Raw genomic sequence first — 27,973 nt, 5'->3', positions numbered from 1 at the left:
CTTTGTAATGTGCATACATTTTCTCCAAGCATATAATTTCTTTTTATTCTTTTAACAGAGTTTTACACAGAGCATGCTTTGGTTTACATGGAGTTCATTTTATGAACAAAAATTATGTTCTGTTCATTTGGCATCACATCTAAGAGCCTGAGGTTACAAAGATTTTCTTCTTAGACATTTTCCTTTTAAGTAAATTTTAAAGCTTATGCCTATGATCCGTTGTGAACTAGTCATTATATGTGCTGTGTGGTATGAGTTCAAGTTCATTTCGTGTTTTTTGCATATGAATGTCCAGTTGGTCCAGCAACATTAACTAAAAAGATGATTCTTTCTTGATTAAGTTACCTTCATACCTTTGTCAAATGATCATATTTGAGTGGGTCTATTTTTGGACTGTCCTAGTCTTAGATCTATTTTTCCATCTTTTCAACAGTGCCACACTGTCTTCCTTATTATAATTTTTTATTAAATCTTGATTTCAGAGTGTGAGTCTTCCAACTTTGTTCATTTTCAAAGTTGTGTCTACTAATTCTTTTGCTGGTTCTTTTGCCTTTCTGTATAGATTTTAGAATTAACTTGTTAACATCCACAAAAATCCTGCTGGGGTTTTAACTGGGATTGTAGGATCTGTGGGTCAATTTGGGGACAGTTAACATCTTAATGAGTCTTCCAGAACAAGTCTTCTGAACAAGGTGCAACTCATGTTTTATGTCTGCATTTATTTCTTTTATCAGTGTTTTATGCATGCAGATTTGGAATATATTTCCCTAAGTTTTTACCTAATCACTTAAACTTCTGATACTTTTGTAATTTTTTTAATTTCAATTTTCAGTTGTTCATTGCTAGTACACAGAGTATAATTAACTTTTATATATTGTCCCTATGTCCTGAGACTTTGCTAAACTCATTTATTCATTCTAGGATTTTGTTTGTTTGTGTGTTTTTATAGTTTGGAGGAGATATTTTTTTAAATTCATAATTGTATCATCTATGAAAAAATATTTTTGCCTTTCTAACCTGCATGCTTTTTTCTCTCCACATTGCATTAGATAGGACTTCTAAAATGATATTGAATAGCTGTAATGGTTTATTTTGTTTGTCAGTTTGGCTAAGCTATAGTCCCCAGATTATTTGGCTAAATATTATTCTAGATGTTTTTATGAAGGTGTTTTTGGAAGAGATTAATATTGAAGTTCGTAGATTGTGAGTAAAGCACATTATCCTTCATAGTGGAGCCTCCAGTCAATTTAAGGCCTTAATAGAAAAAAAAAAGAAAAGAAAAGAAAAACCTAGACTTCTGAATAGGAAGGAATTCTGCCTGCAAACCCTCTGTACTCAGTATGTACTGCTTCTCGGGGTCTCAGTCTGCTGGCTCTCCCTGTAGATGTTGGAGTTGCCACACCTCTACAGTCATATGTGCCAATGCCTTAAAATAAACCTCTCTCTTTTTTTCCTCTCTCTCTCTCTGTATCTCTATGTATAAACATTGTTTATATAATATATACATACTCTATAATATATATAACATTGTCTCTATTATACACACACACACACACACACTGTATCTCCATCTCCATCTAGGTGCTGATCTAAATACAGTCATGCCATACATAACAATGTTTCTTTCAGCAATGAACCACATCCACAGTGGCGGTCCAACTGCAATGGCTGCTGATAGCCTTACTGTCAGAGTCTAAGTGTATTCTGTTCTGTTTGCACAGTGATGAAGCTGGCTGAAGACACATTTCTCAGAACATATGTCTATCATTAAATGACACATGTCTATGTAGATGTACGAGTAGCAATAGATACAGACACATGATTTTCTTTTTCCTTGATCTGATCCTACAAAGAAAATATTCAATCTTTTTCTTTTAAATTAACATTCATTGGGGCTTGTGCAGTGGTATAGTGGATAAAGCTGCTGCATGCGACAACCAGCATCCCATATGGGTGCTGGTTTGAGTCCCAGTGCTCCACTTCCTATCCAGCTCTCTGCTATGACCTGGGAAAGCAGTGGAAGATGGTCCAAGTGCTTGTGCCCCTGTACCCACTTGGGAGACCTGGAAGAAGCTCGTGGCTCCTGGCTTTAGACTGGCCCAGCTCCAGCCATTATAGCCATTTGGGGCATGAACAAATGGGTAGAAGATTTCTCTCTCCTTTTCTCTTTCTCCCTCTCTCTCTCTCTCTCTGTAACTCTGCCTTTCAAATAAACAAGATAAATCTTTTGAAAAAAAAATCTGATATTTTTTTTTCAATCATCCTCTTGCTATCTTTTTTTTAAAGATTTATTTATTTATTTGAAAGTCAGAGTTACACAAAGAGAGGAGGGGCAGAGAAAGAGAGAGAGAGAGAGGTCTTCCATCGATGGTTCACTCCCCAGTTGGCTGCAATGGCTGAAGCTGCGCAGATCCAGAGCCAGGAGCCAGGAGCTTCTTCTGATCTCCCACACAGGTGCAGGAACCCAAGCACTTGGGCCATCTTCTGCTTTCCCAGGCTATAGCAGAGAGCTGGATAGGAAGTGGAGCAGCCGGGTCTCAAAGCAGCACTCATATGGGATGCTGGCGCTGCAGGCCAGGACGTTAACCCACTGCGCCACAGCGCCAGCCCCAAAATCTGACATTTTCTGCAGGTGCCCTTTTCTAAGTGTGCTTTAAGGAAAGTCCTCCTTTCCTAGCCTGCTGAGAATTTTTTTAAAAAACATGACTGAATGTTAAATTTCATCAAATACTTCCTATGCATCTACTGAAATGGTTGTATGTTTCTTCTGTAGTCCATTAACACAGTGAGTCACTTTCGAATGCTGTACCAACTTTATGTTCTGGAGCTGAATCCCAACTGCTCATGATGTGTTGTCCTTTTAATGTTTTGTTGTCGATTTGCTGGTGTTTTTGGTTGAAGCTTTTTGCATTCACCATCATGAGCAGTATTAATCTGCAGTTTGTGAATTTTCTTTGTCTTTTTCTGGAGACATGAATAGTTTTAGATCTTTTCAAATATTCCCACAAATTCTAATGGTTTTTTTCAATCTTCATCTGTTTTCTTCACTTTATGTAACTTCTGTTGATTCATATCCAGGTGTCTTACCTGGCTGCTCTGTCAGCTTTGTTCTGCTTTTGAGCCTACCCAGTAGATTCTGAAATATTTTATATTTTAATTCATTACATTGCTGTACTTTTCAGTTTCTACAATAGATTCTTCTGTAGTTTTATATGCAAAGAGCTTCTGTCTTTCCATTCATTTCAAAATGGCATAGCTTTACCTCATTCTGTATCATTGTAATGGCTGCTATTTTTTTTTTTTTTTTTTTGGACAGGCAGAATGGACAGTGAGAGAGACAGACAGACAGAAAGGTCTTCCTTTACGTTGGTTCACCCTCCATTGGCCGCTGCGGCCGGCACACCATGCTGATCCGAAGCCGGGAGCCTGGTGCTTCTCCTGGTCTCCCATGCGGGTGCAGGGCCCAAGCATTTGAGCCATCCTCCACTGCCCTCCCGGGCCACAGCAGAGAGCTGGCCTGGAAGAGGGGCAACCGGGACAGAATCTGGCACCCCGACCGGGACTAGAACCCGGGGTGCCGGCGCTGCAAGGCAGAGGATTAGCCTACTGAGCCGCGGCGCCTGCGAATGCTATATTGTTTTTGATGGTCATTCCAGTTGGTGAACATTTTGAACTTGGCAAGTCTTGTCCTTTGAGAATTGTTCATATTTTCCTGCTTCCTTATTTGTCAAGTAATTTTGGATTGTATCCTGGTCTGATGGACTATTAGGTTATTAGAATCTGGATCCTAGTAAAATCCTGAAGAGAATGTTGATTTTGTTTATTTCAATAGGCAATGATCCCGGTTAGATTCAGACTGCAAGTCCTGTCTCATCTTCTGTGAGGGCTGTTTTCAATGTCAGCCTAATTTGCAAAAAAAAAAAAAAAAAAAAAAAAAGCATTTACTAAGGTGCTTGGCCTCTCTCCTTTACATGCATTTCTCAGGGGTTAGTCTAAGACTTGGGTCCCAGTTGAAATAGCAGCTCAGTTCTCAAAGCCTTTGCTGGGCTGACTTGAGTCTGTTCTGTGTGTAGACAGCTTGGGGCATAGGGAGCCACAATGTGCCCTTTTCCAGTGCCACTGGTTGGAAACATGGTGTTGTTGTTGTTGCTGTTGTTTTTGTTATGTTTTGTTTTTCTCAAGTTCGAGGCTGCCATTAATAGTGCAAATCTATGACTGAGTTCACTTTGGGGTTGTGAAAAAATAAAGAAAAATGGGAAAATAAAAGTTAAAGAATACCAGGGCTCTTCTCCACCCACTTCGCCTTACAGCAGCCCCTTTCCCAGGCATCTGGTAGCAGGGTGTTGCTCATGTTTTGCTGTGTGTGCTCTCTGGACAGTTCTGTGGTGGAGCAACCTTTGCACCGAGGCCAGGAGATAAAAGGGAAAAACCAGGGAACTTAGCTCCGGAGGGGTTCAAGTTCGGCTACTCTCTCCAAGCTTTGTTGACTTTTCCAGGGTAGTTGCTTTTTCTGATTTGGGTTTTTCTGTTTCCCTCTTTCTTGTTGATTTTAATCAGTGGGAAAGATAGGCTGTGATAGGCTTGCCTCATCTTGGCTGGCACCCCTAGTCTGTGTCCTTATACAAATATAGAACCACATAAGTATGTAAATATTTTATGTATTTGTGTATATATATATATATATATATATATATATGAGTAGCACTTAAAATACAAATATGTATATTTCATATTGCTATACTTAGAAGTATTAGTCTGTAGTTTTTTTCTTTCAGGGAGTTTAATCTGCTTACTGTTTATTGTGATGACTGATATATTTTAATTTTTTCCCTATATCTTATTTATGCTTTTTTTGTTCTTTCTTTTTGGTTTCCTCACATAACATACTGTTATATCATGAAGAAATGATGTAACTTTTATGAGATTTTTAAAAAGCTCTAGCATGGAAATAAAAGGATCTAACATTGTGCTGTTTTCTGTCTTGCACAATTCCAAATGTAATCAGTTTAATTTAATAATATTCACACATAAAAAGTATTGCTCTTAAGATTGTAGCTTGTATTCTAGTGGAGAAGATGACATTGGATGAAGCAAATCACTAAATTATAAAGTGGGATAGACAATGACAGAGCTATGAAGAAAAAATTAAACAGAAGAGAGTAGGGAAAACCTTGGCAGGGTAGAAGTGACTGTTTTAAAATGGGAAATCATTCTCTGCTGTGCGGGAAGTCACGCTGCTCTGTTCTTCGCGTGTTTCATTTGTATGCATTCCATATATCACTCTCCAAAGCCCTTTAATATCTCACATTTTGTTTTTATGCTTATTCATTGATTCAACAAATACAAACCAGACTTGTACTAGATTCTTGGGTACAATGAAGAGCAGAAGTGGATGTGGCATTCCTGTGAATTCTATAGGGCTGTTTCTGTATTATTTCATATTAAATAAAGCCAAGAATACCCGTTTAATTCTCTCTTTGATAAATGCTTCTTAAATTTTACCACATACCAGACACTTTAGTAATCATTAGGTTAACAAGATAGACATGGTCTCTGTTTTATTGAATCTTATAATACAATGAGAAAACAAACATTCAAATAAACAACTGCACTTAAATAAACAACTTCTGCTGGCTTTTATATGGAGAAGATTAGCGGGGATCAGCAGTCCAGGCAGGGAGACCGTATGTCAGAGAGAAGCAAAATACATAATGAAGGCCTCGCTGGAGGTGGGGACGTGGTGGAGACAGAGAATGGGATTCGAGGCGGGGGCATGTGGCACAATGTGCAGGATGATGAGTGGGATACCTGTGTGCGAGTGTCTGGCTGAATCCTGGCTCCACGTCTGATTCCAGCTTCCTTCTGACACACAACCTGTGAGGCAGCGGAGGCAGCTCAAGTACCCAGGTGTCTGCTGCCATCTGTGTAGGACACCAGGGGAGTTCCAGGCTCCTGGCGTTTGCAGGCATTTGGGGAATGAACCAGCAGACGGGGAGTCTTTCTCTGTCTCTGTGCCTTTCAAATAAGAATGAAATAGATAGATACATAAGAATGGTACTAGAGACCAAAAGAGGTGACGTTTTGGAGGCAGAATTAACAGTGCTGGGGGAAGTGGCTGATAGATGATGCTATTGACAGATGAAGGATGGGTTGAGTTCATATTTCAAGATCGTAAGGTTAAAGAGCACATAAAATGTCAGCTGCATGTCATTGAACCTCATGGGACAAGTCAGGAACACAAATGTGGAGTCAGAAGTTATCAGCACTAAATGGCCATGCAAGCCATGGGAATAGATGCGGTCCACAAACTTAGGTGACTTCAAAGGGAAAACAGTCCATGATTTAATGGAATAACAGAGGACCCCTGTGAAAGGTACTGAGAGAGTGTGAGCAGAAGTGTCTCAGGAAACACAAGAGGTTCTGGGGTCTTGGATCCAGGGAGGGCTGGCTCTCAGCACCAAGAGCATGTCCTGTGTTTCAGTGGTCAGGGGAGAAGGGCCTGAACCATGCCCATGGGCTCAGCACTCATATGGTTCCCTGTGTTCTTAGGGCAAGTGAGCAGATTGTGTGGCTCACTGCTGAGAGCCAGGCAAGGAACGGATCCGACATAGGTCATCTTTTCTGACTCCAGGAGGAAAATGGGGTGATTCTTGAAGAACAAAGAGAGAAGGAGGACCTTGCTCTGCACGGTAGTTCATGTTTGTTTTTAAGATGGAAAAGACTTGGGTGTTTTAAAATCAATAGGAAATAGTCCAAAGAGAGCCAAGACAGAGGAGAAAGAGAATTGAAAGAGCAGAATCTCAGAAAAGACGGAATTGTGGAGGGACAAGGAGCCACTCTTCTATTGTAACAGAAGTGCTAGTGGGACAAAATAGGAATATGGACTCAGAGGTATTTTTAGTTTGGCAAGAAAGGACATTTTATGGTTTCTATTTTTTTCTGGAAAGTTGGATGAAAACTCATCTGCTGACAGAAGGATTTTAGAACTTCAGAACAAATGGAAAAGATTTTTAAAAACATATTTTTATTTTAATTGACACATAGCAGTCACACATATTTATGGGGCACAGTGTGACATTTCAGTACCTGTGTGTTATGTGTAAGGATCAGATCAAGGTACCTGACCTATCTACTACCTCAGGTACTTACCATTTCTTTGTGTTGGGAATGCTCAAAATCCCCTCTGCTGGCTATTTTGAAATATTAAGTTAATTGCTATTAACACTAGTTTTCCCACTGAGTTATGGAGCATTAGAAGTTATTCCTCCTGGGGGCGGTGCTGTGGCATGGCAGGTAAAGCCGATGCCTGTAGTGCCATAATTCCATATGGTCTCCGGTTTGAGTCCCGGCTGTGCCACTTCCAATCCAGCTCTCTGCTGTGGCCTGGGAAAGCATTTGAGGATGGCCCAAGTCCTCGGGCCCCTGCACCCATGTGGGGGGCCCAAAAGAAGCTCCTGGCTTCGGATCGGCGCAGCTCCGGCCGTTGTGGCCAGTTGGGGAGTGAACCAGTGGATGGACGACCTCTCTCTCTCTTTCTCTCTTTCTTCCTTTCCTTCTCTCTCTGTGTAACTCTGACTTTCAAATAAATAAATATTTAAAAAAATTTATTAAAAAAGTTATTCCTCCTATCCAACTGGACCCCTGGACCTAGTAGCCATCCTCTGTCCCTACCATCCCCCTAACCCTAGCCTCCACATATATACCTTAGGCTCTAGTAACCACTATTCTACTCGCTGCTTGTCAACTTTTTAGCTCCCACATGTGAGAAGATAACAGCATATGTCTTCCTGTGTCTGACTTATTTTGCTAAACATGATGTCCTACAGGCTTGTCCATGTTGCTACAGAAGACAGGGTTCCCTTCTTTGTAGTACCTGAATAATAATGCATTGTAAATATAGACCACATTTTCTTCATCCATTTGTCTGTTGATGGACACTTAGGCTGATTCCATAGCTTGGCTATTGTGAATAGACCCAGAATAAATATGGGAGTATAGATATTTCTTTGATGTAAGTTTCTTTTCCTTTGGATGTGTACCCACTAGTGGCATTGCTAGATCATATTCGTAGTTCTGATTCTAGTTTTTCAAGGAACTTCCGTACCATTTTCTATGACTGGGAACGTTTGAGTTTCCTCTATGGCGAGGTGGAAGAGTAGACTCTTCAAAGGGACACGGACAAGCAGAGGCCTAGAGGATCTACTTGGGATATGCCAAGTCATGTGATTTTCCTAGGACATGCTCAGCTGCCTCATGAAAATATAAATCAAGTTGAGTGTGTCAGAACTGGAATTTTGCCAGGTGTTAAGGTGAAGAGATAGTAGACAAGGAAGTTGAGAATATTGGTAAAAAAGTGATTGAAGTGACAAAAATTGGAATCTAAGTTTAATAATGAAGAAAGGAAATTCACTCATAGAAAGTGTGAACTGGAAATTCCTACAAGGTCAAAGGAAAAAATCTTGACCAAGAAATATGAAAAGATAGGCTGATCTGGTCTTACAGTACTCCATAGATGGAAGTGTTAGTCTGACTCCTGAAACCTGACATTAACTTTACTTGTTTTCTGAATTTTTTTTTAAATTATTAATACAAAGAGAACAGATTTCATGTATTTCATAGGTACAGTCCTAAGATGATAATCATACTTTCCTCCCTCCTCCACTCCCTCCCTCAATCTCCTTCCTTCCTTTCTTTAAAAAAAATTTTTTTTGCAAAAGCCAAATTTCAGTCAACTCTATAATTACAGGCTTAATGTACCACTAACCGTAATATGCAACAAGTAGAGAGAATAAAGACCACAGTTCCATGGGAGTATAAACAAGGGTTAAAAACAACAGTCAAATCATAAGATGTCCATTTTGTTCCTATACATTTTTTGTATTCTTTATTAGCTACTATATGAGAAAAAACATATATTTGTCTTTTGAGGACTGGCTTATTTCACTAAACCTAATGGTTTCCAGTTGGGTCCATTTTGTTGCAAAAGACAAGTGTGTTGTACTTTTTTAAAATTCTAGTTTCTTAAGCACAATATTATGCTTGCACGTATCATCCACATTGGTGACTGTAGCAGGATTTCATTCATTTGTATTGCTGCCTAGTATAATATTTCGTTTTCAGACTGTACTACAATTTATTTACTTATATATTTATTTATTACTTTTTTTTTTTTGACAAGCAGAGTGGACAGTGAGAGAGAGAGACAGACAGAAAGGTCTTCCTTTGCTGTTGGTTCACCCTCCAATGGCTGCCGTGGCCAGCACGTTGCAGCTGGCACACCACGCTGATCCGAAGGCAGGAGCCAGGTGCTTCTCCAGGTCTCCCATGCGGGTGCAGGGCCCAAGCACTTGAGCCATCCTCCACTGCCCTCCCAGGCCACAGCAGAGAGCTGGCCTGGAAGAGGAGCAACTGGGACAGAATCTGGCGCCCCGACCGGGACTAGAACCCGGTGTGCTGGCGCCTCAGGCAGAGGATTAGCCTATTGAGCCACGGCGCTGGCCCTGTACTACAATTTATTTATCTTCCTGCTGTTAATGGATAAATGTGTTTCCCATTCTAGGTTTTAGCTATGATTATTCTATGAACAGTTCTCTTGATCCATGTGTGTATGTGTTTATTTGGGGTGCATACCAAGAACAGATGTGGGTACATTCTCAGCAGCAGTGTAGGAGTTTTTTTTTTTGTTTTTTTTGTTTTTTCTAATTTTTTTTTTTTGAGAGGCAGAGTGGACAGTGAGAGAGAGACAGAGAGAAAGGTCTTCCTTTTTGCCGTTGGTTCACCCTCCAATGGCCACCACGGTAGACGCGCTGCGGCCAGCGCACCGCGCTGATCCAATGGCAGGAGCCAGGTGCTTCTCCTGGTCTCCCATGGGGTGCAGGGCCCAAGCACTTGGGCCATCCTCCACTGCACTCCCTGGCCACAGCAGAGAGCTGGCCTGGAAGAGGGGCAACCGGGACAGGATCGGTGCCCCGACCGGGACTAGAACCCGGTGTGCCGGCGCCGCAAGGTGGAGGATTAGCCTATTGAGCCGCGGCGCCGGCCACAGTGTAGGAGTTTTAATTGCTCTGTATTTGACTGCTGCTTGATATTAAACTTAGTCACTGGAGTGGATGTGTTTTGATATCTCATTATAGTTTAAGTTTGATATCGTTGGTGATAAAAGAAGGTTGGTGGACTCTTAACAATGCACATTCATGTCTACTACCGTTTTTTTGGTCACTTGTTTTTCCTTACTGATTTGTAGGGATTTTTCACAGAACTTGATGGAAGTAGTTAAATGGGCATTCTTAACTCATTCCCAATTTCAGAGAGACTACTTGCAATTTTTTAAGTATGAACATTAGGTTTTCTTATAGATATTCTTTTCCTGATTAAGGAAAAGTCAGTGTTTTTGAGATGTTGATTTACTTTTTAAATCAAATGCTTTATTGGCATCTTTCAAGATGATCAATTTTTTTTTTCTGTTTTTACTCCTTTAGTATGATCAATTATACTGATTGATTTTCAGGTGTTAAGTCAGCCCTTGTATTCCTGGGGGGGGAAATCCAACATTGTTAAAATACAGTATCCTTTCACTATACTGCTAGATTCTGTTTGCCAGTATTTTGGTTAGTACAGTTTCATCCATGTCCATAGAAGGAATTGGCCTTTTATTTTCCTTTATCGCCCTTGTTACTTTCAGGTCTACAGCATATGGTACCCTCATAAGATAAGTTTGGAAAGGATTTTCATTTTCATCTCTCCAGAGGAGTTTATGTTTTGTTTGTGTTATTTCTTCTTTAAATGTTTGGGAGAATTAATCAGTGAAGCCATCTGGGTCTAGAGTTTTCTTCAAGGTAAGGTTTTTAATAAAAAAATTGATTTTTCCAATAGATAGGCACTATCTAGCTATCTATCTAATTGTGGTTTCTTTGAAGGTAATCTTGCTCTTTTTATTTCTGGCTGCTTTTTAGATTAAGTTCTTGGGTGTTTTACTACCATCGTACATTGCTGAAGACTCAGTGTTTGTGCCCTGCCCCCTCCAGATCCATCTGCTGAAACCTAGGAATCCCCAAAGTGATAGTTTTTGAAGTTGGGACCTTTAGGAGGTGGTCAGGTCACAAGGGCAGAGCCACAGTGATGGGATTAGTGGCCTCATAAAGATACCCCAGAGAGCTGCCTTGTCCCCGGCTCCCGGTGAGGGCAGTGGGAAGACAGCATCCGTGAACCAGGAAGCCAGCCCTCACCAACTTTGCCAGCTTCCAGAACTGGGAGAAACTGCTTCCCTTCCAAGTTACCCAGTCCTTGGTATTTTGGCTGGAGCAGCCTGAATGGACTAAGACGTATATCTGTGTTTGGCAGGCTCTATAGGAGGACCTTTGCATCTCGAGATTCATGATTTCCTGTGGCTTGGTGGCTTCCACTGTTTTGTTTCTCTTTGCAAATTCACGGCCATTGTCCCTTCACTACTTCTGCTGGTTTCTCTCTGGCCTCCCTTCCTGTGACCCACACTGTGAGTGTTTGGACTTTTTCACCAGATCTCGCATGTCTGTTAGGCTCTTCCTTCTCACCTGCATTTTTGTCTCTCTGAACTTGTACTCTCTTCTGGATATTTTTTTCCTGACCATTCTCCCAGTTTCATCTTTGTTAACCTGCTGCCTTTTGTGGAATTCTGGGGTTGAGACAGACTATTTTGAAGCCCTTTTTTCTTGTATGCAGTTTTGATTTAGTTCTCTTTGCAAGTTGGATAGTGGGTACCACATCACTGAGATAAGAGGAGTGAGTTTCTAGTGTCACACAGCACAGTGAGATGACGGAGCTCACAATGACCTGCTACATATTGTCTGAGAAAACAGAAGAGAGGAGTCTGAAGGCTCCAGTCATCAACTAATGGTAAGAAGGTGGGAACATTAGTTATGCTGATTTGATCAGGACTCGTTGTATGCACTTATTGAAATGTCACGCTATGCCCCATAAATATGTACAATGATTATTAATAAATTATTTTAATATTTAAAGAGATGGAAGTGTTAACTGAGTGGATCTACACACATTGAATATATATATACTCCATAAATTATGTATCATTAAAATGATTTAAAAATTTTTATTAATTATTTTATTTATTTGGAAGAGTTACAGAAAGAGAGAGGAGAGAAAGAGAGGGAGAGAGATCTTCCATCCACTGGTTCACTCCCCAATATGGCCTCAATGGCCAGAGCTGGGTGGGTGTGAAGCCAGGAGCCAGGAGCTTCTTCTGGGTCTCCCACACAGGTGTAGGGACGCAAGGACTTGGGGTGTCCTTTGCTGCTTTCCTAGGCACATTAGCAGGGAGCTGGATTGGAAGCAGGGCAACTGGGACTTGAACCAGCACCTACATGAGATGCCAGCACTGCAGATGGCGGCTTAACCTGCTGTGCCACAGCGCCGGTCCCTGAAAAATTTTTAAATCTAGTTCTTTACCAAAAATCTCAAGCTTGTCTTGAGCTTGTTAGAAGTTTGAAGTTCATGTCTCGTAACTCCTTTCTCTGGATTGTGTGAGTTTTTACTATCATCCATTTTTTTCTCTTGAGTTTTGGTCAGGTCTCATGTATATAAATGAGGTGGTTTCTTTCTGTTTAGGACCAGATGTTGTGCAAATAGAAACGTTACAGAGGTAATTGAAGGTTCTATGAAAAGCTCTTTTTCTCCAGGGAGGACTTATTTCTGCCTCAGGCAGGCAGCTGGCTTTGGAGAACTGGCAATTTCTGACTGTATCAATGCAGCCAAGATAGAGAGGTTTTGAAGCTGGATTTCAGACCCTGTAAGGACTGCCTGCCTCCAGTTCCCTTACTTCTGAAGTGGCGTCATTCAAAATCCAGAATTCTAACTTGCTTACCAGAGCGCCTCTTCCTGGGGAGGCCTTGACCCTGCAGAACCAACAGTCCTCCAGTTGCCGGCTCACTTCTCTGTCCCAGTCTTGTCCTCGTGCAGCTCCTCAGGGATTCTGAAACTCTTCAGTGCCATCAGGTAGATAATAAGATGTTTTCCAGCTTCCCTAGTGCCTAGTGGTAGCCATGCTGGACCTGCAGTGCGTCTGAGCTGCCTAGTGGTAGCCATGCTGGACCTGCAGTGCGTCTGAGCTGAGGCTTTTGGTAGAGGTCAGTGGGAAGATGTAACACTGTGTCTACTACAGGACCGAGTTTCCACTTAGGAGGACTTCAAGGGGGATGGGATGTTAGGGACTGTCAGGATCCATCAGGACAGGAGAACAGGGTCTCATGCTGAGGAGAGACCCAGGAAGGGGGAGAGTCTGGCAGAGGGGCAGGTTAATACAGTTTCTTTTTTAGGACGAGGTTGTTGAACTAGCTGACATCTAAGTTTTCATGTAATTTGAAATTCTGGGATTCTATTAAATGAGCTGGGCTTCCATTTAGGTTAATTTAGAAGTTTAATTAGAACTTAGAATTTCTCCTGTAGAGATAAGGAGGCTTATCATCATAAAGAAAGCTTCTGGGTTTTAATTTCAGCACAATAGCCCCCAGTTGTAAAACACTGAACCAACTTCTTTCCATATTGCGCAATGGGATTCTGAAATTTTAGGTCCGAAGAGAATGGACTGCAGTATTATCTGCTGGGAATTTACGAGTCTGTGGGTCGCTGGATAACGTGCGCTTATGGCAGCTGCCTCGCTCCTCCTGTCGTAGGCTGCATCACGGTTTCCTTGTGCTCTTGTATGATCTGCGTGTTCTTCTCATTGTATAAGGCCCTCTCCTCGTCCTGCACCACCGAGTCCTCCACTTTCCCGTCTGTCCTTGCTCTTCTCTGACCCTGTTTCCCACGTGTGCTTGCCCTGCCGTAGTTTTCACTGTGTTCTCTAGAATTCTTTCTCCAAGGGAGAACAAGTGCCCTGCCTCCTTGGCTTTCCACTGACTGTTTCCTTCGGCCCTTGTCCTCGACTGGACCCGGATCTCTGAGAGCACCCGGCCTCCCTGCAGCCTCTGTTCCCTCATCTCTGAGTGCCATTTCAGCCTCCTGACTCGCTCATCCTCATGTAAAATTGCCAGCTCCATTGAGGCCCAGGCTAGTGCTGTACCCAGCCCCTGACTGCGCTTGGGTGTTCCCTCGGCCACACTCTCCTCTCCCTGTGTTTCCCCTCCTTTACTGAGTCCTTCAGTCCGTTACCTCTCTGCCCCCGGGTCCAGATTAGTAGTCATCCTCTTTTAAACCCCTTATCATCCCTGGATCCCTCCCACACCATATCTAAACAATGGAGCATGCTGTAGAAAAATGACACCACCGCATTGCTGAGCCTCAGTCAGACTGATGATCAGAATCTCAGAGGGCGCGCACATCTGCCAGTCACTGTTCCACCCTAGCAAACTCACTTTCCCACTGCCCAGGGACACTGTCACGCCTCTTCCTCTCAGGGCCCAAGCTTCTCTTCCTGCACACACACGTCATAGTGAGACTGCATTGTAGGAAGAAAGCCACCTCACTCTTGGTGTTTTAAAAATATTCCTCCAGACTAGTTTATCTAAACAGCCTGTGTGATAATTTAATGGTATCTCAAATTTAAGGTGACCCCAAAAGGTTTGATTTTCCTCCTTCCCAAATCCACTCCCACTCTTGCCAAGCCTTTTTTTTTTCTTTTATTTAAAAATATTTTTTTATTTGTTTACTTATTTGTTTCAGAGGAGGCGGCAGAGAGAGAGAGTGAAAGAGAGAGCATATGCTGTCATCCACCAGTTCACCCCCTGCATACCCTCAGTGGCTAGGGGAAGGCCCCGGCGAAAGCCAGGTGCTGGGTGCTCAGTCCATGTTTCCCACACCACTGTCAGGAATCCGATTGCTTGAGCCACCACCTGCTGCCCTTTAGGGTCTACATTAGCAGGAAGATGGAGCGAGGAGCCAGAGCTGGGTGTCACACCCAGCTGCTCTTGACACGGGACACTGACTGACATCTTAGCTGCTAGCCCCCTCAAGCCTTTTTCATTATAGGAAGTCACGGCCGCTGTCCTCCTAGCTTCTCATGGCCGCTGTCCTCCTAGCTTCTCATACCAGAACAATTAGAAACATTTTTATTTCAATTAGGTCTGAACTTTTGACTCTGTTTCTTCCTTGACTTTATTCCACTTTGAGCTGAACTGAAGGATGTTTCTGTGTTAAATTACCGCTTCGACCTTGAAGCTAGTTACCATCTTTCAGAGCCTAACTAGAGTTCGGGCCCTCCTGACCAAGGGCCTGTCTTGTATCGCTCCCGGCCTTCAGTGCTCCCAGCTCCCTCTCCTGTCCTACCTGGGCACCTTGCTTCTGGCTGCCACTGGGGTTCCACTCTTTGAGCAAAACTCAAACTCTTAAGTGACTGATACAGAAGGCCAGAATGGCAGTATAATAATTTGGAATTATGAGTTGTAACTGCCAAGTGGATTAGAAAGCTTGTGGCACTCAGTTAGCATTGAGAAAGTTATCAGAAGCTGCTTTATATAGGGAATATTTGTCTGGTGAACCTAGAAACTCAGCAAGAAGAGTTAGATGGTCTTAAAGGGGACATTAAGCCTGGGATGGCCACCTCTGTGTAGTCTGGCCAGTCACTTTGTCATCTGGTCTGCCTGAACCTCACATTCCTGAGAGCAGGGTCTCTGATGCTCTCCATTAGATCCAGTGCTTAGCATGAAGGTGAACACTCCTGGGATTCCCTGCTTGGACCATGCTGTGTGAACACTACCCACGTCTACTCCCTAGGTCCTGGTTTTCTCTGATCTCTGCTGCTCATCTCTGTTCTGTTGACAGAGTCTTTCAGAATTAGCCAAACCACAATTGCTTTCTCTCCATTATGGGCCTGGAGTCTTTAGGATGGGTTTTGAATACATCTGATTGCAAGTATTTGGGGTAAATTTTGCTAGTTTCAGTGAGTTTCTGTCTCGTGGTTACTTCTATGCACTGCCTCAGCCACTCTGTAGCCTGTGCTTCGTGAAGCTGGAGGAGTGAGAGGTCTTCTCCTACCTGGGGACGTCTGCATGGTGATTGTGAGCACTTCATGGCCCACAGTTACTTGGAATACATCATAATCTGCAGAAATTCAAGAAGAAATGACTCAAGTTGTTTCTAAAAATGTAACTGATCTTCAAAATACAAAATGACCACTGAAAGAATGTACCACAAAATCAGAAGGCATTGTGAATGTAGATAACTTTCCTCAAATGGAAAACCAGAACCCAAAACAAAGGTATTATAATAAGCTAAACGCATGCTATTTTGTCAGCTTGATAGGAATAATTGAGTAGAAGCAGATGAGGGCTACTAATTTACAAAAGACTTGCGGTCGCATTGTTGTTACAACAATTATAATTGGCTGCCAATTATAATTACTATTATGATTAGGCTAATGGAATGTTTTATTTTAATATAAGAAAAAATTATTCACAGCTCAACCTTTCTTTCATCTGTAAAGCGAGTTGAGTGTTGAAGTCTTGCTGTCTGTTCTTGTCAGGGATCTTCCTGTGCCTGGGAGGGAGTACCTATTCAGACATGGCTGTGGCTGACCCACAAGGCCTTCTGTGAGATGGAGGATCTCTCACGGTAGCTTATCCAGGAAGGATCCACCTTCTTGTTCTTCTGTCTCTGGGACTCAGTTCTTCACAGGTCGTGGGGCTGAGGCCCTGCTCAGATCCTGGCCACCTGGGATGCTCCATAACACATCTCATGGCTCGATACCTTGCTCCGCCAGAGCTAGGAAGTGAAAGGGCAAGAGAGGAGGTGCTGGGGCAGCCAGCAGCAGTGCTGCCGTAACCCGATGCAGGTGGTGTCCGTCACTGTGGACATCTTCTGTGGATTGGACGTGAGTCACAAGGTGTGGTCCAGGGGCGGGAAGACAGCATTGCCAAAGGAGCGGATACAGAATTTGAGGATTATTGCGCCATTTTAGAAAGCTGCCTACCAGCCCTTGAGGTTTTGTTTTGATTTTTTTTTTTTAAATGGTGATATTCTCAGAAAGGGAGTATTAATTTTTATGTATCTTTTTAAAAAAGCATTTTAATTAAATATCATATTTGTTAAGAAACTTTAGTTCATTTTGTGCTAAAACAGAAAGCTAGTACTGAAAAATAGCACACCTGCATTGACTGTATTTCTAAAATATTTCCACATTGTTACATTGTAATAAATAATGGCCTCTGAGAACTCAAAGACCCAAATACAAGAGAGTGTTTTGCAGCAGGCTTAATCAATGTTTAGTGATGATGGAATGTAAAATCGAAGAGCCAAGGATAGAAATCAAATTGCCTTTCTGCAGAAAGATCCTCAACAATTGAAAAACTGCTCTATAAAACTAAAGAACAGATTGATGATTTAGAAAATAGAAACTGCAGAAATATTCTGTAGAGCCTAGATTTGTCCCCACTGCTTATTACCTTGTCTGCTGGAGAGCCAAAAGGAAAAGGAAGGGCAACCAAAAGAAATTCAAACGAGCGAATTTTGTTCTTCAGACTATTAACTAAGTATATCCTGGACTAAAAATAAATGTTCTGCCCTTGGATTGTCAAGTAACGTTCCTTCTTCATACCCAAACCAGGGCAAGGGTGTGTATTATTAATTTCTATCCAGACTTATTTGACAGATCCTTTAGTGAATGGATTTGATGTTCTGACAGGACAAAGGTATTCACCATATACACAGTAATATTATTGTTTTAAGATAAAATCAGGGCCAGCACTGTGGCACAGTGCCAGCATCCCATATGGGCGCCGGTTCAAGTCCCAGCTGCTGCACTTCTGATCTAGCTCTCTGCTCTGTCTTGGGAAAGCAGAGGAAGATGGTCAAGTGCTTGGGCCCCGGCTCCCATATGGGTGACCTGGATGAAACTCCTGGCTCCTGGCTTCAGCTTGACCCAGACCTGAGCCATCTGGGGAGTGAACCAGCGGATGGAAGATTCTCTCTCTTTCTCCCTCTTCTCTGACTTTCAAATAAATAAATCTTTTAAAAAAAGAGAGAAATAAAATCATCAACTTAGTCACCTTGACAACTTGTGTGACTTCAAGAGTGCTAATGGGATATGTACAGAACCAGAGATCAGTGGCAGACTGGCAGCACTTCAAAAGTCACTTCCAGCACTGGCCCTGTGCCCCAGAAATGCTTAGCGCAGCAACAGATGAACAGAACGTGCCAGGCCACTAAAACTCAGGCCACTGGTTTTCACTGGGTTTATTTGCTTTGCTGCCATAAGAAATGAAGATGCTATTCTCTTTTCACTTGAAGCCTGTTTTGTAGAAGCAGGTTGCTTAACTTAACCACCCTGTGAGAAGGTAGACCTTTAGAGAAGCTGAGGAGGTCATGGGCCTCTGCCCTGCCCCTTACTGGCTGTTTTACCTTGGGTGAGTTACCTAGCGTCCTTGGAAACGCAGTGTCCTGTATAAAGTAGGAGATGGTGCTGATGAGGGTGAGGGGTAATCACTGCTGACATTTGCTAAGTCCTTGCTGTGAGCCAGGCGTGTTGATGTTGATGTGGATTTCTGCACTTACTACTTGTATTCTTTAGTAATACAGTTATGGTCACTACCCAGTAAACCAGTGAGTGTCTATGCAGTTCTAATCCCACGTGTGTCCTGTCTCACATGTGTGTGCATTGGAGCCTGTCTTTATCTACATGAAACTGAGACAGGATGAAGCAGAACACATTAGTCAAGCCCCTCCCAACCTCATATGTGTTCATCTCATCTCCAGATCAGTCAAGAGCAAGGAGGGTCTGGACCCTAAATGCAAAACGGCCCCCCACTCCCATTTGGCACCCTACCAACCTGCACACATGCCCAGAATAGCCGGTTTGCCTGTAAGGCGGCCTTCCTATAGGGGCAGCAGTGAGTAAGCAACACTGCTATTTGGGGCATGCTGTGTGCAGAGCAACAAGCCAGGTGCAAACTGGAGCCGGTCATGCTATGTTCCTTGTGTTTGAGCATAAGCCCCCAGCAGACCTTGACCTCGTTGCAGTTTGTCTCTTGTCATTTCCTGTTTGCAACTGGGGCAAAGAATCCAGGGTGGGTAACAAATCTCCTGACACTTTGTGTGTGTGGGCATAAGGCCCCTTGTACTTACTGGTAGTAGTTTGTGCAGGCAGGACGCTCTGCCTACCTGCGTGATCTCATTTAACCCTCCAAACAGCCCCATGAGGAAGTTTATATCCGAATACCACTCTTCCCAAATATACCACACACACACACACACACACACAAACACACACACATTCTTTAAGCGTGCCTGTCCCATGGTGATGTCACCATTTTCAGCCTCCCCTCCCCTGCCCTGGACCCACACTCAGGCGTTTCACTAGACCTGGGCCATCTCCTCCTAGTGACCAGGATTCGTTTCTTGTGAGCCATTTTGATTTCTGCACCCCATGCTTCTTGACGGCCACAGATTCTAAATGCATTTTTCTCTATTCCAAATGCTTTTCCTTTACACAGATGTCTCTGGGGTGAATAACATTGAATTCATACGTCTTACTTTCATCTCTGGATTTTTTGCACACAGTGATCATTGCTATTATAGTTTGGTTTTATTTAACAGCTTCATTTGTTTTGGGAACCACAGCCAGGAGGCAGTGGTGCAGATACACACGTTATCAATGAAACATGTCAGTTTCCTTCACCTCCTAGTTACTGTCTAGATCAAGGGCTATTTTTATGTGAAGCCAAAGTCTGTGTTTTTTTTTTTTTTCTCTCATATGTAGTTAACAATCTGAATGACACATTCTTTATAGAACCACAATAATTCCATCCATTACATCACTTAATTTATGGGAGTGCTAACACCAAAATCGATAAACATTATTTCTCAAATGTCAAGAATGTTAATGGTGTGATTAAAAAAGGAAAAGATTCTAAAATCTCCCTGCACAGAGCTGTTTGATATACAGTTGTTGAGGCACACCTAGCCGAAGCTGTGGTATGGAAGACTTAAATCACATGGACCCCATCAACTTAGAAAATGTGTGTCGGGAGCTATTTTTGGCTGCACAAATCTTTAGTGCCATATTGTGGAATTCTGTGAGTGGCGAGAGGGAACGACTACATGTCTCAGAGAAGATTGTCTTGGGTTGTTTTGAGACACATCAACAGTTGCTAAGGAACCACCGCTCATGCTTCTGGGAAATTCTGTAATATTTCATTTATAAATTGGGAGAAATTTTTATAGAGCAGAGTTTCTTAGACAAGGAAACCATATGAAGGGTGATATTAGGGAACAATTTCAAACTGGGAAAAGTATTTTAAAGTTTCCTAGAAGATTGAGTTTAAATGGGGTTTCCTAGCACTCTGTAATCGCCTCTCAAAAGAATCCTGGAAGCTTTCATTTACATCTGATTTTAGCACAAGTAGCATTTTAAAATCTGGTCACATTTCAGTTTATTTTCCATGATTGATGCTTTAAAATGGAGATGAGCACTTCTTTTCACACAGAGACTTAATTAGAATGCTACGATGGTGGTTCCACTGAGCCGCTACTTTCTTAGTGAAATGCTGTTACTCATAAACATTTAATAGGCACTGACTGTTTACTAAGTCCAACAGAGACACGGTTTTGGCATGTAATGGTGTTAGAGCCCGAGCAGTCCTCTCCTACTGGCCCTGGCTTCAGAGGTAGCGAAGAGAACTACATAAGCTGGTTTTCCTGGGGCCTCTGTTGCTGCGGCATCAGGCTAGCAGCCCTACACCCCAGGAAGGGCTGTCACTTCACATTCCCCGCCCACCCGGCCACATGGCAGTAGTACTTCCACAGAAGCTGGTGTTGACCCTACTGTTTGATTTAGATGCTTGGTTACTTCTGGATTTACTGGAATCTAAGGGGCGGCATAGAAGGGAGCACCTATCTATCATGAGCAAGTTGTCTCCATTCTTGCTGGGATAGAGCACAGCTAACACATGCTCATAGTCTTCAAAGAGCTTTTATTCTGATGGGGAGACAGCTCTGCAAAGAAGCAATTGCAGGGGCCAGCTTGAGTCCCAGCTGCTCCACTTCCGATCCAGCCCTCTGCTGTGGCCTGGGGAAGCAGTGGAATATGGCCCAAGTGTTTGACTCAAATGGCGTGGGAGACCTGGAAGAAGCTCCTGGCTTCGGATTAGCTCAGCTCCAACTGTTGTAGTCATTTGGGGAATGAACCACCGGATGGAAAAGCACTCTCTCTCGCTCTTGCTTGCTCTCTTTCTGTAACTCTGCCTTTCAAATAAATAAATAAATAAATATTAAAAAAAAAGAAGCAGCAGCAATTGCAAAGCAGCTGGCTGAGAACCATCGTAAAGGGTATTTGTGCAATGAGGAGAGGGACAGGTGTGGCTTTTCGGCCTGGGAGAATGAGTGACAGCCTCATGGAAGAAGCAGCCCTGCAGCTGAGCAGGTTGCTGGTCATGCACACAGCCAAGGGGGTGAGAGGGAGTGAGCAGTATGTGCGGGGTCCCCAGGTATGAACAGGAGCTGATGTGGAACAGTCTGGATGCTGGTGGCTGGGAGCGCAGGAGAGGTTAGGGACAGCAGGACAGGGGGGCAGGGAATAGATTTGGGGGCCACGTCCCGGAAGGTGTGTTCTTCTGGCACACAGGTGATATTCTCCAACTTCAGTTCAGACAGTAGGATCCCCATTTTTGGTCTGAAGACTACTGCGATGAGCCATTATGAATAGGGATGCAAAAATGAGTAATATTGGTGGGAAATGGAAGGAGGCAAAATCTGTAGGTCTGTTGGGAAGGGAGCAGGGTACAGGAGCTGCAGGCTAACGAAAAGCACCGTCTGTGCACGCAGCTTCTTCCTGCTTGCTCTCCAGCTCTCCTGTGGCCCCTGTGTCCGCCGTGCCGCCCCTCACTCCCAGCCTTTGTGTGTGTGGTTCTCCGCCTGGAGCACTCTCCCCTCTGCTGGCCCTCGTGATGCCTCTGCACTTCGCTAGTCAGCAAACCCGGCTGGAAACGATTCAAGGACGTCTGTCTCCTACAGAAGTGCAGCCGCCTCTGCGGTCAGGGTGTGTTTTGTTCGGTTTTGTACACCATGCGTAAGCAGCATGCGACCTCTGGGCCAGGAAGGGCCAGGACGTGGGCATTGACATGAACTGATCTGATCGAGTTTTTGAAAAGCAGCTACTTGTGTATATGTTTTGCCTTCAGGTTGCAGACCGTGTGCCAAGTGCACAGAGCATGTAGAGGACACTCAGATGTCAGAGTCGTAGGGGCAGGACAGCCTGGGCAACGTGTCCTGCTTTGGCCACCGTCTGTTCACTCGGAGGTTTTCCCAGCAGGCGGTGAAGCCGGCAGCACAGGCAGCATCAAGCCATTGCACAGGATTCAGAATCCACAATGTAGAGTGTTTCAGGGGTCTGATGCTGGCATGGTAAAGTGTAGGCATGCAAAAACATATTTTAAAAAAATAATAAAAATAATGATGGGGGCAGCGTTTGGCGTAGTGTTGAGGGAGCTGCCTGGAATGCCCACATCCCATATCTGAGTGCCTGGATGTTAGCTCTGGCTCTGCTCCCGTCCCCAGCCTCCTGCTAATGTGCACTCCGGGAGGCAGCAGGTGGTGGCTCAAGTAGTTAAGCCATGTGGGGCACCCAAGTGGGTTCCTGGCTCCTGGTTTTGGCCTGGCCCAGCCCCAGCTGTTGCAGATTTTTTTTTTTTTAAGATTTATTTATTTGAAAAGCAGAGTTACTGAGAGAGAGGAAAAAAGAAAGAGAGAGAGGGAGGGAGGGAGAAGAAGAGGGGGAGAGAGAAAGAGAGAGAGCGAGTGAGCATTTCCATTCACTGGTTCACTTCTCAAATGGCTTCAATGGCCAAGGCTGGGCCAGGCTGAAGCCAGGAGCTAGGAGCTTCCTCTGGGTCTCCCATGTAGGTGCAGGGGCCCCAGCACTTGGGCCATCCTCTGCTGCTTTCCCAGGCACATTAGCAGGGAGCTAGATCAGAAGTGGAGCAGCCAGGTCTTCATTGGCGCCCATATGGGGTGCCAGCATTGCAGGCAGTGACTTTACCTATTACACCATAACTCTGGCCCCTGTTACAGGTATTTTGTGGAGTGAATCAACAGATGGGTGTGCTCTGTGTGTGTATATGTATGTGTGTATGTCCCTCTCTTCAACTCTGTCTCTCTGCCTTTCAAGTAAATAAAATAAATGACATTAGTAGCAGGCAGATTCAGACTGTTGTGTGCTGGGTGGCTGTAGAGGAGCCATGGACAGCCCCCGTGCCTGAGCACATCACTGGCAAACTCTATATTAGTTCCTAACTGGAGCCCTAACTTTGCTCTCCAATCCGAATAATAAACAAAGCCACGTGTTGCTTGTCATCCTGTGACTATGTTTGCATGGGCACTTGTCAAAGGTCAAAGGTCAGTCTTTGAAGTCGGCCAACTGACTAGCATGTTTGCTGCTCAGGTAGATAAACAGAAGCTGTCCTGGAACGTGCCTGGTGGATTGACCAGCACTCTCCTGACAGGCATTCATGTGCGTGGATTAGCCAACTTCCAGTTAGAGGCGACTTATTGGTCATCAAAAGTCCTTAACACCAACAACAGCACGTGCAGCTTTCTGTGGGTAAAGACTCTAGCACATAAAGAGGAAACCTTAGAATTATTAGGACAGAGCATCTCCCCAAAGCCCAGCCCATTGAAAACTATCTCTTTGGAGTCAGGATGAACATCTGACACCATTTTCCTCTGACATAGTAAGACAAGGTATGCTAGTGTTACCCCCACTTCCAAGCTTGCGAGTGAACTAATTAAACAAGATGGGTACAACATAGGAGTCAAGTGCATTTGATTTAGAACCAAACTGCTGGGCTCCAGGGCTGGCTAAGCCTCTCTGTGCCCGACTTTCCTCATCTATAAAATGGTGAGATGGGCGGTACACGCTTTGTGAAGTGGTTCCACAGACTACATACAATAATAAACACCAGCTGTTCAGAATCAGCCCAGCACAGTGCCAAGTCACACAATAAATGCTGCCTATTGTGTCATTAGTGACCGTATTTCATGCTGGTGACATAGCCTCCACTAAGTCATTCACCAGCCTCAAAACTTAGCACTCTTATGCGGCTAGTACTCTAAGACGTAAGTTCAAATGACAAATAATGTTCTATTTACATAGTTACGTTATACATATTAGACTTGTGTGTGTGTGTGTGTGTATCAAGCAGCAGTCATCATTTGGTGGAGCATCTGGTAGCAATTCTAGGCTTATGGAGATCTGCCACTGAGATAAACAGCTCCCTACCTGGAGATGGCCCCAGGTCGGGGGAGGTGAAAGGCTTGCTTGCTCCAGGATTTTAAAGGCACACCTACCACTGGTTGCATAGACATGGATGGACCTGCACTTGAGAAGGTGACGTGGAGGCACATCATTCCCTCAGGTTGTAAAGAAAACAAGTGTCGTGCTTGAGAAATTTCATCACACCGTCTCTGATACAGTCCTAAGAATAGCATTAGCATTTGTATGCCACATCCTTGATTTTAACATGGCATTTGATTCTGTTAGTGATTTGGTAGGTTAGAAAATCCTGCAAAGACAGGGTGGGTGGGGGAAGTTCATAAGCAACATTTGTTTACTGTGCAAAGGAATGATGGTTATAGATGCAGACGGGAGATAGCAGATGCATTTAAAGTGACTGATGGCACCAAGCAAGGCCGAATTCCCATGCCGTTATCATTCACTATCTGGCTTTCTGTTTGTTTGTTTGTTTGTTTGCTTTAAGGTGCCCTTTAGTGCCTTCAGAGATTGCAATTCCAGTATTGCAATCCAGTTGAAGATTAGGTCAGATAAGAATGTGTCCAATACATAAGAAAGCCGTATGCAGATGGCAACAGCAAGTGATCGTTGGGAATATAAATCGTCTCATCCCGCACTGTCTGTGTGCCAGGGTCTGCACGCTTGTGTCTTAGAGTCAGAATGATGGAGGACACTGGTTAGCTAGCTTTGCTAAGCTCTGTTTAACTTCAGCCATGTTATCAATCCCTAAAGAGGTAGATTCTCCAAAATTTGTATGGGTCACCCCCCTGGAAGTTAGAAGTCAGTTTCATGCCCTCAGTGGCATCAGCTCTTGGAATTAATGAGCACCACCCAACACAGATTGAATGGTGTTGTATGCGAAAGGCACCATGAGAAAAGACAACATTGTTCAAGAGACAGAAATCAATTGCGTGTCCTCCTTTCTCCAAAAGTGGAGTGACAATGCACAGATGACAAAGAAGGAGCAATACAGGACGACAGGTGACACATACGGCAACCCTGCTACTCTCAGATAGGTGCTGCAGGCAGTTCACGATGAGGCAGCTCACTGAGAGAGAGGGCGGAAAGAAGGTTTATTGTGAGCTGAAAGAAGGCCTTGATATGGTCTTAGAGTGTTTGGAGGAAGAGCTGAGGGAGTTTTCTAGACAGAGATGAGGCAATGCAAGGTGTCCTGGGAGTAGAGAATAAATGGAGTACAAAGTGCAAGAAGAATCTGATTTCCAAAACCGGGCCCTGCACAGCTGGAGGCCACGTCAGGGTATGGCAAGTCCAGGATGACTGGGTGGATGGAGGATGAGTCTCCTTAGGGTGTGGAATACACCCTGCCGTCCAGTAGGTGCTTAGTTCTCCTCCTTGGTGGAGGGGGGGGTTCTCTGCCAGGAGGCGAGACTGGGAAAACACTGTGCCCACCAGCAGGGAAGCCCGACAGATGGCCGGGGAGTTCAAAACTGTGTTTCACTTTTGAGTGGTTGTCCACATTTTCTACACAGGGTCACAAATCTCCAGCCTTTGGGGTATGTGAAAAACCCTGACCACAGGCAAAAGGCCTAGTGTAAGGTCGATGGCACGCACAGGCAGTTGAAAGCAGTTGCTGTGGCCAACGCTATGGCATAGTGGGTGAGGCTGCCACCTGCAGTGCCAGCATCCCATATGGGTGCCGGTTCAAGTCCTGGCTGCTCCACTTCTGATTCAGCTCTCTGTTATGGCCTGGGAAAGCAGTGGAAGATGGCCCAGGTCCTTGGGTCCCTGCACCCATGTGAGAGACCCAAAGAAGCTCCTGGCTCCAGGCCATTGCAGCCATCTGGAGAGTGAACCAGCAGATGGAAGACCTCTCTCCCTGTCTCTGCCTCTGCCTCTCTGTAACTCCACCTTTCGAATAATAAATCCTAAGGAAGGAAGGAAGGAAGGAAGGAAGGAAGGAAGGAAGGAAGGAAGGAGGGAGGGAGGGAGGGAGGGAGGGAGGGGAGGAGGGAGGGAGGGAGGGAGGGAGGAGGGAAGGAGGGAGGGAGGGAGGGAGGGAGGGAGGAAGGAAGGAGGGAGGAAGGAAGGAGGGAGGGAGGGAGGAAGGGAGGAAGGAATCGCCAGCCCTCAGACAACAAACATGGTGGCAGTTGGGAGTGCTGCTGAGCAAGGGAGGGACGTAATGTGGGCAGTGGGGGCTGTGAAGCAGGCAGACTTGGGGGATGGAGAGATGAGTATAGGAGAGGAGTCAGGAGGAGAGAAGGGGGTGAAGTGAGCTTTGACCGTCACTGACAAAATGTCTGGGGAGGCGGGAGTGGTGAAGACAACATCAGCTCCCAAAGAATCCCTCAGGCAGCACTGTAGGACTTTCCAATAAGGCTTCTGTTTTCTCTCAGGTCTAATTAGACAGACTGGGATTCCTACATCCGCCTCCCCCAGTATTAAAAATAAGGACATCTGTATTATATACTGCAAACCTACTTGAATGCTGAAATTAAATTTTTCCCAAAATTATCTGATTTCAAATTGCTAGTTAAATGCATGGAAGTTGAGATCTCTTCAGATGCTGTGGGTCCTGGGTGGCAGGTACTGGGGTTGGCCAGTAGGACCAAGAAGCCCTCACAGGACCTCTGTGTCACACACACCCTAGTGAAGAGGTCAGAATTTTCTTGATGTTTCAGAAATGGTTATAAGTCCCTTGTAGTGTCAATGCACACTAGTTTGGGTTGATGGTATTTAATGAAAGAATCCTAGAATCCTGAAAACCAGCCGTGCCAGCGGCCCGTGCAGTCAAACAATGGTTCACCTTCCCCTCAGGGTAGCATACAGGGATCGTAGCACCAGGGCATGGCTCCTGGCTGCTCACGATTGGTCGCCTAGGCCCCGAGAAAGTAAGCCTCCTGGCACTTCAGTCAGCCCCACCCAGCCCTGTGCGGATTATCCCAGCCGGATGGCAGGTGTCCAAGGGGAACCGTGGGGGAGAGGCGCTCTCTCCCGAGGCACAGGCACTTTGCTTCCCAAGCAGCTTGCAAGGCAGTCCAGCTGCTGCAGCAGTGACAAGCCACAAAGGGCCTCAACGCCGACGGCCTTGGGCTTGGTATCTAATGAGGAACATGGCAGTAGGAAGCCACTGGTCACTGCTCTGCTGCCCTTGCCTTTGCCCCGTCAGGTACCGCAGGTATGTGGAGTGTCTCCTCGTCCCCTAGGTGGATGGATGGCTCTCGGGCGGTCTCTGGTGGTGAATGTTATGTATGTTCCTAGAGCGAGCAGTGGAGTGTTTGACTCCACGGGAACACATGGGAAAAGGAACATTTGAACGAATCTGCTCAGACTCTTCAGGGTGAATGTAAGACTGATGTGATGTCAGGCTGTCATTCAGAAGCATCACTGCGTTGTTCACAGGTAACATGCAGTAACATCCTGCAGTATTAAACTTCGATCTCCGGCGGAAGAAGGAAAAGAATGAATCTCTTTAAAGTCAATTCATATTCTTTCTCTCTTTCCCCCAAACCTACATTTCTCTAATGGTCTTTCCAATAGGAGATTCCCGAGGTGTGTATGTATGCATGCTCTAGGTGCAGGCATATCAGAGCTGTTAGCGCTCCGTATATTAATAACTTAATACTAAACCCTTTCAGACCACATGTGTAAATGTCCATGTAGGCAGCTTGATATCTTGTACCAGAAAGGAGACACGGACTTGTTACGTTAGAGAGGGCTGCTGCTAATGCCTGCTGTGAGTACATGAGGGGGCCTTTCTACCTTTTCTTTTTCCTTTTTAATTCTGGGTACACCACATATAAT

At 44.4% G+C, this 27,973-nt stretch overlaps 1 protein-coding gene across 10 annotated transcripts in view; it reads left to right on the top strand.

Annotated features, from left to right (window-relative positions):
- ATG10 (autophagy related 10) overlaps positions 1-27,973 on the top strand; it is a 295,508-nt gene that overhangs the window by 210,649 nt on the left and 56,886 nt on the right. The window lies entirely within an intron of this gene.

Source organism: Lepus europaeus, chromosome 15 (genome assembly GCF_033115175.1).
Source record: "Lepus europaeus isolate LE1 chromosome 15, mLepTim1.pri, whole genome shotgun sequence".
NCBI lineage: Eukaryota > Metazoa > Chordata > Mammalia > Lagomorpha > Leporidae > Lepus > Lepus europaeus.
Note: the sequence above shows the minus strand (reverse complement) of the source record. Positions and strands in the feature narration are given on the sequence as shown.